The sequence below is a fragment of the Leopardus geoffroyi genome, chromosome C1 (genome assembly GCF_018350155.1).
Source record: "Leopardus geoffroyi isolate Oge1 chromosome C1, O.geoffroyi_Oge1_pat1.0, whole genome shotgun sequence".
NCBI classification, from domain to species: Eukaryota; Metazoa; Chordata; class Mammalia; order Carnivora; family Felidae; genus Leopardus; species Leopardus geoffroyi.
The window spans coordinates 23,294,954-23,306,150 of NC_059328.1; positions in this window are offsets into that span (position 1 = coordinate 23,294,954).

Below are 11,197 nucleotides of genomic sequence, written 5' to 3' on the forward strand. Positions count from 1 at the left end.
CATTATTATATACTCATAGAGTTGTTACTGAGAATTAAAGTTTGTGGCCTGGCACACAGTAACTATCCAATCAATCAGCTCTAGTGGTGACATTACTCTTACGGAGTGTTAGAGGGGGAGGTAAGGCTGGCCAGGCCGCTAACATGACACAGCTCTGCGCCGAGATATGGGCTGTTCACTTAGCTGTCACAGAGTGGTGTTTTGACTTATCATTCGTCACACGTGCTTATCACACAACTCCCCGGGGGGAAAACAAAAGATGAAATATGATGGCAAGACAAGACTTGTAGATTTTGGTCATAATGCCATAGTGACACCATCAAACCCTCACCTAGATGGGGGCGCCTGGGTGGCTCAGTTGGTTAATCGTCCGACTTCGGCTCAGGTCATGATCTCGCGGTTTGTGAGTTCGAGTCCCGCATCAGGCTCTGTGCTGAGAGCTCGGAGCCTGGAGCCTGCTTCGGATTCTGTGTCTCCCTCTCTCTCTGCCCCTCCCCTGCTCATGCTCTGTCTCTCTCTGTCTCTCAGGAATAAATAAATGTTAAAAAAAAAAATTTTTTTTTAAACCCTCACCTAGATCCCTGATACAATGCTTACAGATGTCCTCTCTCAAGGAACACGGGTGAAACACCCTGGCAGCTTCTTAAATGTCAAGAGAATCGATCCAGATGTTATAATGAAGGGATCTTCAGGAATTGGGAGTTGAATCCTTTTATTCAACCACTAGAATCCTTAGAATCCTTTTATTCCACCGTTGGTTTCACAGATGAGGAAACTAAGGGCCAGAGAAGGGAAATGACGTGCCAAGTCCCCCAGTTAGTTGCGTGGCAGAACCAGGAGATTTTATCGGGTGCTCCCACGTCCAAATCCACCGCAATTTTCCAACTCCGGTCTGCCTTGCAATTGAACAGCGTCCGAGAACTCCTTCAGCCCAGGGCAAACTTCTTCACACACGTGACAGCCCTGCAAGGTAGGCATCATTATTCCCAGTTGAAAGGCCCAGAGAGATCAAGTGACTCACCTAAGACTGCACAGCCTTCCTCGATCGAACACAGGTCTGTCAGCTTCCAAAACCCACGTTCTTGGCATGACAGCCAGTTGACCCTAGGACCACTCAGTGTGGTTTGTTTGGGGGCTTGGGGGCTTCAGGGAGAGTTGCCAACGTAATCACTGAAGGAAGAGAGGTGGCCAAAGACAAAAGGGGCCCTAGAATCTCTTGCACGTTTGTGTTTCACACGCCTACCCTGTTCTGAAAACACTCCTCCAAATAATATGACTTGAAGAGTTACGGTCCAGCCTGAGGGTCTATTAGGGGACCACCCGGGAGGCTGATTCTGAGACTTGGGCACATTTTCAGAGTGAGATGCCACCCCCCACATTCTCTGGCCCACAGAACAACACACAGGAGAATTAACTTTTAAGGAGACCTTGGCATGAGTCTGTGGGTCTTGAAGTGATCATGCGTCCAGGGGATCCTGGGGGAAGGGCCAGGATGGCGTCTATGAGACAGTCCCAGTGACAAACGTGACTCTGTTAACTTCGTGTCTTTGGAGGCTCCCACGACACAGTAGCCCACAGCCTCTTCTGTGTCGGCCGTGCCCCTCAGTCCACAAGGGATGTCATTCTTGACTCAAAGGAACTAGAAAGTTCTCTGTCTTCAAGAGGTTCTATCCTTAGCTCTAGAAAACACCTTGACTGTGGATCAGGAAAAAGAAATGCTGTGTCTGGCTCTGGAAATAATCTCTGTGCCTCTGGAAAATATTCATGGGCTATTTATAGCACCACAACATTGTTGACTGTAGGAAAAACTCCATGGCTCCTGAAGATTTTCAGCTCCTGGTTCTGGAATTCTCCAGCCTGTCTCTGGTGGACCCTTCCTCCTTGATTTTGCCCTGCACCGCCTTCCTGGCTCCGTCAGATTATCCAATCCCAGCTCTGGAAAATGGTCCAACTGTGCAGCCAAAGGACTCTTCATCCCTGGCTTTAGAGGGCTGACCCTCCACGGATCTGGAGGCCACCACGACTGGCCTGGAACACTGTCCCTACTCTTCGTCTAGGATCTGGACTCAGCCCCCCTGGCTCAATGGGGTTGGCCGTCCAGGAATGTGGAGGGTCCAGCAATGCTAAATCTGAGTCTGTGCCCCTGGACTTGAGACGCTTCATTTCTCGCCTGTGGAACGGGAGGCGGGGTGTTGGATGGGTCAGGGGGGTGGGAAGATAGGAAAAATGGAGAGGTTGCCGTGGTCTCTGCTCAGCAACCTGGCCTGGGTTTGAGCTCCCGTGGTCAAAGTGTAGAGGCCCCCAGTTGTTCAGATTTCATTTACATGGGCAGCATGGTGGGGTCTGAGTATGACAAGCAGAACTACTTTGGGAGCCAGCCTGCAATGCATGTGGCCAGGAGACAGGGAGGAAGCTGTTCTCGCCGTGGCTCATGACCCCAGCAGAGCCCAGGGAATCTGAAGGTGAGGTACGTGGGAACATCCACAAACGGCAGCTACGGGGAACACATGAGAGTTTCCAAGATCGGCAGAAGTAGCGATGGGCCCTGGCCAAACCTCCCCGTGGACAGCAGGCCCAGATAAGCGGAACAGGGCAGAAAAGGAAGGACGTACCAGAAGTCCCATGAAGCTTGCATTTGGCCATTCGAAGGTCTTTCTCACCGTGCCGCACTGCCCTGACCCTCTCCTGCCTTCTGTATTCTTCCTGGAATAGCCAGGGCCAGAAGTTTCCAGCTTACATTTCCCAGACAGCCTCAGAGCTGGGTTCCCGTTGGGTTCTGACATTGGGGGGGGGGTGTTATCCGGGTGAGATTAGGTGGCAGGAAGGAGATTAGGCTTCTGGAAGAAGCATCAGTGGGAGTGCAAAAGCTCCTATCTTCTGAGTGACGGCAGTGACAACAGTCCGGCTGCATCGGCGGTGACTGTACCCCCCGTTTCCTCCACTGACCCTTCTGACACATTTGCAACCGATTCCCGAATTAAACCGCTGAATTGAACAGCGGTACCCACGGTGCCTTCTGTTTTCCTGACTGCAGCCTGAGGGATACGCTCGCCAAGGACCGATGAGGGCCTACTACGTGCCAGGTGTCGTTCTGAGGACTAGGAATGTGACAGTGAGCGAGGCCAGCATATTCTAGAGCAGGGGACACGATGACAGACACATCCATGCGTAGGACTATTTCTGGAACATGCGCATGCTTTGAAAATAAATGAGTACCGTGATGCGGCAGAGAGTGAGTAAATAGGGACCCTCAGTGCTGCGGAAGGTGTAGGATCAGGGGCCACAGCCTGAGCAAGGAAGGTCAGGGAGGCCCCCGCGGAGGACGCCGGATGTGGGACCTGAATAAGAAGGAAGGAGTCGTGTGAAGGTCTGGAGAGAGTATTCCAAATCCCTCTGTATATATAAAGACTCTAGGGGCACCTGGGTGGCTCAGTCGTTAAGCGTCCCACTTGGGCTCAGGCCATAATCTCACAGTTCGTAGGTTCGAGCCCCGCGTCAAGCTCTGCGCTGCCAGCTCAGAGCCTGGAGCCTGCTTCGCCTTCTTTGTCTCCCTCTCTCTCTGCCCCTCCCCTGCTCATGCTCTGTCTCTCAAAAATAAATATATGTTAAAAAGAAATTTAAATATAAAGGCTCTAAGGCAGGAGAGAGTGCACCCCATCAAGGAAGAGGGGGAGGCCAGTGTGGCCAAAGCACAATGCACAGGAAAGGGTGGAGGGGTCGCAGAGGTGGGCGCGGCCAAAGCCACACAGGGCGCGTGAAGCCATAGGAAAGAGTTTGGGTTGCAGTCTGATTTCAGCGCCAAGAGCATCATATGCAGGGGAAGGGAGGGATGGGATTGGTGGCTTGGAAAGATCGTCCTCACAGCTGGACTCTGGCGGGCCCAAAGAGGGACAGGGAGAGGGTTGGGCTATTTGCGAGACTCAGGCTACAGACCGCGGAGACTTAAAGTGAGCGAGGGGGCGGAGTAATTTCAACATTTGCTAGATCGTGATGAAGGCAAGACACTGCGTAATGACGCCCGGATAGGGGAGAGGCAGGACTGTCATTAGGCACAGCTCTGAAGGAGAAAAGGCTGCGACTCAAGGCCACACGGGGATGGGGGTGGGCACCGGGCAAAGGTAGCAGCAAGCCGGAAGTAGCAGCATGGGGTTAGGAGGTTTCAGCCTCCTGTGGCTGGAGTATTATGAATGAGTCCAAGGGCCCAAGGAAGAAGGGTGATCCCTAGATGTTTGGCTTCAGGGCGTTGCCACCCAGGGGAGTCAGAGTCAGATGAAGGGAAGAGGTTGGGATGTAGTTTTAGCAAAATGCCCGCAGAGAGGAATTACGCATGTTCAGCCAGGCTCCCCAAACTGGGTCAAGACAGCACTCAAGAAATGTCATATTAGGGGCGCCTGGGTGGCTCAGTCAGTTAAGTGTCTGTCTCTTGATTTCAGCTCAGGTCATGATCTCACGGTTGGAGGGTTTGAGCCCCACGTTGGCTGCGGGCTCTGCACTGAGAGTGCAGTTTGTTTGGGATTCTCTCTCTCCCTTTCTCTCCACCCGTCCCTGGCTCACCCGCATGCGCTCTCTCTCTCTCTCTCTCTGTCTGTCTCAAATAAGTAAACTTAAAAAAAGAAAAGAAATATCATATCAGAGGTTGACATCCAGGGGTTGGGGTCCATTTTGGAAGCATAGCTGAGGGGCGTATGAATGGACGCACTTGAGGGAGAAGAAACTTGAATGACCATGGACTTCCAGAAACCGATGCCTTGGTTTTCAAGACCAGCCGTCCCCTTAGAAACAAAGACTCTAGATAAAATTTTAAAAGCTTCTTCTTCAGAACAACAAAGAGCTGACGGGATCCTAAGACATGACCAGGGCAGGTTGGGAGGAAATATAAGAACCCAAAGAGGAAAGTGATCATGGAAACCACTTTTGTCCTGAGGACGTGGAGAAAAATACAGCGCAGACACAAATAAACAATGTCAAAAATAAAAGGAAGGAGGGGTGTCACTGAAGATGCTACAGACATCAAGAAGAAGAAAACACGACGAAAATTCCATGCCCAATAAATTTGGAAGTTTAGGCGAAGTGGACAAATCCCTAGAAAAATATGGCTTACCAAAACTGACTCGAGAAAAAAAAAATGTTACAACCACTTTGGAAAAAGAGCTTGGCTTTTTCTGGGAAAGTTGAAAATAGATATACCCTGTGACCAGCAATTATAGTTCTAGGAATACACTTTAAACAAATTCATGCATTTGTGTATCATAAGAATGCACAAGAATATTTTTAGAAGCATTGTTCACACAAGCTAAAAATTGGAAACAATGCAGATATCCATCAAGGGTAGACTATGGCTTGTACCTTATAGCGTATACATTATAGCAGAATAATAAACAACGATGAAAATGCACAGGCTACAGGTATAGGCAACAATAGTGTGAGTGTTACAGACACAATGTTACAAACACAAAGACATCAAAAGATGCATTTAGTGTGACTCCATTAATATAAAGTCCAAACATAGGCAAAACTAAAAAATATATACTCTAATAAATAGATATTTAGATATAAATTACACTATATATTATAATATATAGTTTACTATAAATCTTATAGTATATATTATAATATGTATTTTTTAGAAATTTATAAGAAACTTTCGAACATTGGCAGTGTTATTTACTTCTTGGCTTGTAGGGTAGTTACACGGATGTTTGCTTTATTTGTTAAATATGCATTGAGTTTTTATGTACTTTCTGTATGTAATTTTTCTCTCACAATATAAAAAGGAGTTCAAAAGAATGGGGCCAGGCAACTGGATGAATAATGGTGCCAACTTCTGATTTGGAGAGGAGGTGAGAAGAGAGAAGATAGAGTCCAGAAATAAGAGATCCATTTTTGCCATATAAAGTTTGACACATCCATTGGACACTCAAGAGATCTTGAGTACGCAATCAAGTACCAAGAGACCCAGACTCTTGATCTCAGCTTAGCGGAAGAAGATATTTACAGCAGACACATCTGGTAAAGAACTCACATCCAGCATATCTAAAGGACTCTTACAAATGAATAAGAAAAGACAACCTTGTAGAACAAATGGGCAAGAGACTTGAGCGTGCTAGGTTTTCATGTAGGCAATTACACAACTGGGTCAACTAAGGGGAATGAAGAAGAATCCAATGGCATGGATTCCCCTCCTTGATTTAAGAGACTGGTTGTTTCCAGGAAAAACCTAAGAGGCCAAAAATTGAAACATATACTACTGGTTAAGTTCTAGCCAAAGGACAAGAGTTTAGAAAGTGCTGAAGACATGACCAACAGAACCCTACCTCAAGAGGGAGGCTAACCCATCAGATGTCTGGAAAGTCCACTCATGATTGGGCTTCAGGTGGTCTGGAGCATCTTTGGTGTCTCATGGCCTTGTCCAGGGTTCAGCCAAAGCCTCTCCTCCGATGTCATGGACCTGAGCCTTCTCCCAAGTAACCTGGATGGTTTATTTATTTTGAGAGAGACAGAGAGAGAGGGCATGAGCAGGGGAGGAGTAGAGAGAGAGAGGGAGAGAGAGAATCCCAAGCAGGCTTCGCACCTTCAGCACAGAGCCCGACCTGGGGCTCGATCCCACGAACCGTAAGATCATGACCTGAGCCAAAATCAAGAGTCAGGCAGCCCCCAAGTAACCCAATTTTTAATGCAAGACAGAAATGTAGTTCACCTTGACGACGGTGAAAAATGTATAGGTTGACTCACACATATTTCTTTTAACATGAAAAGACAATAAAGAAATAAATCATAATACTGAACATTTTATATGAATTGTGTTTACATTTGTAGTAAGAAATTTTATAATCATTGTTTTGTTTTATGCATGTTCTCCTTGTTTTTTATGTTTGACACAAAATCTGAGCAACTAATTTTATGTCGGATTTGATTTACAAAAGTTATTTAAGTGCTTGGGAATAATTTGTTCATCAGATTTGTAAATCTCCCTTGTCAGGTGTTTGAAGGGTTTAAATCAGATAAATTGAATGTGTAATTGTAGTTTGAGATATCTAAAGGAATTTGCTTAATTCAACGTGTAAACGGTGCTAAAAGTTTGTGGGAATTTAATCTTTCAAATGTATGAGTTAATTGAATCTGGATCAATAAACAAGTAAGTGTGATCTTACTTTTTACATGAAAATTACTAAGTTCATAAATAAAATATCAAGATCCATAAGCTGGAAGCAACAGCGAAAGTTAGCTTCTAAAATCTGTAGCTTTAATAAATTAAATATTGACTGAAATTAAGCAATTGTAACTTTGTCCCTTACTAGCTGAATTCTCACATCTGAATGGCTTACTAAAAAAAGAAAGAAAAGAAAAGAAAAATTGAGGTCCCCGGCACAGGAAACAAACAAAGATGTGCGGTAATTAACACGTGCGGGATCTTCACTGCCGGAAGCACTCGCGCTGCACGCAGGCACAGGTGGCAGAAGGTAGAACGTGCAGCAGGTGATTCTCGGAGGTTCTCCCATAGGGATCCGGGGGTTTGGCTTGATTATTTTCCCTACGTTTTCCTTGCTTCTGCCAGACACCTGAGGGCACTGCCAGCCCGGGTCCAGAGCAGCCGGGCTCTAGCGTCTTTAACCCGCCCATCTACTGGTTATTTGCAATACAGCACGTGTCCATTGTGATGCAAAAAGAACACCCCGTTCACACCCTCCCCTCTATGTATCCCGGTACACCAACCTGCCCACGGCTCATCCATACAGGGCTAAATAATCGGGTGATTTTAAAATCAGAATAATAATTTAAAAAAACAATAGTTTTTTTTTTATTGATTTCAATTTAAAAGGCTTTATTTGGGGCAGACCTCCTTGAAAGGTTGTCGTATTCGTGTCCAACAGGGTTTCTGAGACATTTGTGTTCACTGGCTGGGAGTGTGCTGGGCCAGGAAGGCCGTGTCGTCTCCAAAGTCTCGCTTTGCAATACATCTTCAGGAACAGATTCGGCTCACGTGATGAGAAATGCTGTCCTTCCTTTCTGGGCAGGGAGCCCTTCTTGGGGACAGAAGGCAGATTTCCCTTCGCTCTTGGCACGGGAATGCTTTGGTTTCCCATTTGCTGTTCATCTTTGCACGTATAGGTGGCCGAGAAGTCTTGAGAAGGAGGACTGATTAGCCACAAGGGGACCTCCACTCCTGCGTCCTTGGCCGAGTCACCGCATTTGCACCATCGGGACCTCACCCAACCCTCCAACAGGATGCTGACGGATGTCATTGCAGACACTGAGACATGACTCTGCTCTCCCTGCTCAAAGGACAGGCTTTGGGGCAGCTTCTGAAGGCCAGGGTTCAGGTCCTAGAGTGCTAGTGCACGTTGGAGCTGGTTTGGATATTAGCTGGCATGATCTCTTTTCATCCTTGATTTTGTGGTGTGGAAACGAGGGTCAGAAGAGGAAGGAGGTCTGCCAGGACACCCCACTAAGGATTGTCGGGCCCCCGGACAGGCCAGTATACGTTTCTCCTCACTGCCTATATTGTATCTAGGCATCTATATTTACTAGATCTATATTTACTAGAATATCTATATTCACTAGAAGGCTGTATCTACATTTGCTAGAAGGCTGCTACCTCCGAGATACCGCACAGGGGGCCTCACACCCAGGACAGGCTCTGAGGTCCTTTACATCAGCAGGGTTAACCCAGAGAACTTGCTTTTCGATGTCTCAAGAAAACTCTCAATCCCCAGCTCTGGAAAATTCCGTACTTAGGAGTGGGAAAACTTCTGTCCACGGCTCTGGGAAAAACTCCATCCCTGGATCTGGAAAACACTCCTTGAGCACAGGGGAACAGCTCACTGCACACCCTGGAAAACATTTGTTCTGCCCGTAGCGATCACTCTATGTTGTTAGCTCTGGAAAACACTCCATCGTAAGCTCCAGGAAATACCCCCCTTCATGACTATGATCTGTACTGTGCGGGGCTCCAGAAAATACAATATCCAAAAATCTAGAAAATAGTTTCATCACAAGATCCAGAAAGTCCGCCCCTAAACCTGGAGGACTTTCTGCTCTGAGTCTGGAGGTCTCTGAGTGGGGTGCTGGTGAATTTTAACAACAGGCCCTCAATGGGGGAGGGGCGCCACTGATGGGTAGTGTTTGCCGATTTCCATGGTGGTTGGAACACCCCCACCGTGGCTGAGTTCAAGTTATCAACGTGACGTCACTGAAAGCAGATCTGGGAGGAGATGTGTTGAGTCACCTCATACAATCGCCACTACGAGCTGGCTCCATTTAAGCCCCCAAGAATGGAGACCTAATACCTTCGAAGGTCGTGGTCTGAGCCTCTGAGTGCGGAAGACTCTGGATCTGGCGTAATCATAGCTCCAGCGTCTGAAGGGCCCCTGGTCTCTGGGTATGGGGGATTCCAAGCCACACATGTCGCTAACCCCCTGTCCTTGATGTCTGGCACCCACTCTAAACCAAGAGTAGACACGGTTGAGAGGACACGGAAGGCAAGAATGTTCTGAAAACCTGGCATTCCTAATGTCCTCATGTGTCCTGCCATTATCCTAATGACCTTAAGAATACATACATAATTCAAGGTATTTCTTCACACCTGGAAGGCCTAGAATTTGATCACCTGGGAGGCGAGGCCCATTTTCTAGCTGACACATGAGTGGAAGTAATTGTTCTTACAGCGACACTGCCCTCCATCCCTGGGTCTGAGTAGAGAGGGACCCAGGAGGTAGAACGTGGGATGATGAGGGTCGGTGGGATATCGGGTAGATTTGGAGATCCTGAGATGTTGCACAGACCGGTAACAGGCTCTGAGTGTCCTGGGAGGTGAAGGGTGAGGAGGCAAGTGGGCCTGACGAAAACGGAGGCCTTCGTGTCAAAGGCCAAGTTACATTTACCAACCCCACCACCCCTAGAGGGCTGGGGGACACTGCCTGGCTTCTCAGAGGGAAGATCTGCACCTCCCCTTGGGGCTAGGAGAGATGCCCACTTTGTACTGGAAAGTACGATTCCATCATACCTGGCCCAGAAGACACCCTGGGACAGGGTGACACCCAGAAGACATAACCTGTGGACGCAGAAACCCCACCCTAGCCCTGAACAACGCTGACTTCCAGCCCTAAAAAATGCTGTCTGTTTAGTTCTAGAAAGGCCCTGACCTGTCTCTGGAAAACACTTTCTCCCTCACCCCAGGGGAAGCCCACCCCGTCAACAACCCTGACCCCAGGAGACTCCCCGCCCTTGGCTCTGAAGAAGGCCTGAGGGACGCTTCATTCCTGCCTCCAAAATACATTTGGTCTCTGACTTTGGAGTGCTCTCCCTGACAAATGCAGGAAAAAGCACTTTGTAAAACGAAAAAGCTGTGCCTGGCTGTGGCAGATGCTTAATAAACGTGTGTGGAATGAAGGAGTGGTCCTGGGAGGTCTTCGCAAACTGCAATGCACAGCACGATCTCCAGATATGATTCTTACTGGGACTTAAATAAAGCAGTTATCAGAGGTGTGATGGGAAACTCCATATTTCTCCCTAACGAGATCTTTTTCTTGTGAGTTCCCACCAGATGAGGAGCAGAGGGCCTGGCTCTCAGTGGGCATCAATAAACGTTTGATAGATGAATGGACGCATGGATGGATAAATGGGGGATATATGGATGAATCGCTGTGCAGATGATGAGCGAATGGGAAGATGGATGGAGTGGCTGACACATTTGCCTACTCATCAGCTACCTCCCTCTTCCCCTTCCTTCCTCCTTGCTAAATGAATCCCAATTCCCCTAGAGTCTCTGGCAGCCTATACAAGGAGATCTGAGCCCCTCCCCGCCCGCCAGTGACACATCTTGTTTAGTTTACGGCCATCGTGGGGATACCTTTCACCTTGCCAGAGAGCTGTTTTGGAAGAGCCATGTGATGCAATTGTGACCCAGGAGACATGAGAGGAAGTCTCCCGGGGATCCCTCAGGAAAGTTTTCCTCATTAAAGAAACACAGAGAGGGGATGTTCTCTCTTCTGGCTTCTGAACACTGATGTGTGAGGAGAGACGCTCAGAGATCCTGAGGCCATGAGGAGCAAAGATGGGGACAAAAGCCTGATGTTCTGAGGACCACAGAGCAAAAATATAGAAAGACCCTGGGTTCTCACAGTTCCTCATTAAAACACTACATTAACCAATGTGTGTGTAGTAGGGGGTGGGGGGGGGGGTGGAAGGATGCATGGAT